The following is a 327-nucleotide window of genomic DNA, read 5'->3' on the forward strand; positions in this document are numbered from 1 at the left end:
TGAGTAAGTAATTGATGCATAAATCTACTTCCGGGGCCCACTTGGTGTATGTTTGGGCTGAGCTTGATCAATTCACGAGCTGAGGCTTCTTTTGGAGTTTAACTCCGAGTTATGACGTGTTTTGGGCGTTCAACTCCGGATCGTGACGTTTTTCTGGCGTTTAACTCCAGACAGCAGCATGAACTTGGCGTTCAACGCCAAGTTACGTCGTCAATCTCCAAATAAAGTATGGATTATTATATATTGCTGGAAAGCTCTGGATGTCTACTTTCCAACGCCGTTGAGAGCGCGCCAATTGGAGTTCTGTAGCTCCAGAAAATCCATTTT

The sequence above is a fragment of the Arachis duranensis genome, chromosome 10 (genome assembly GCF_000817695.3).
Source record: "Arachis duranensis cultivar V14167 chromosome 10, aradu.V14167.gnm2.J7QH, whole genome shotgun sequence".
Classification (NCBI taxonomy): Eukaryota; Viridiplantae; Streptophyta; class Magnoliopsida; order Fabales; family Fabaceae; genus Arachis; species Arachis duranensis.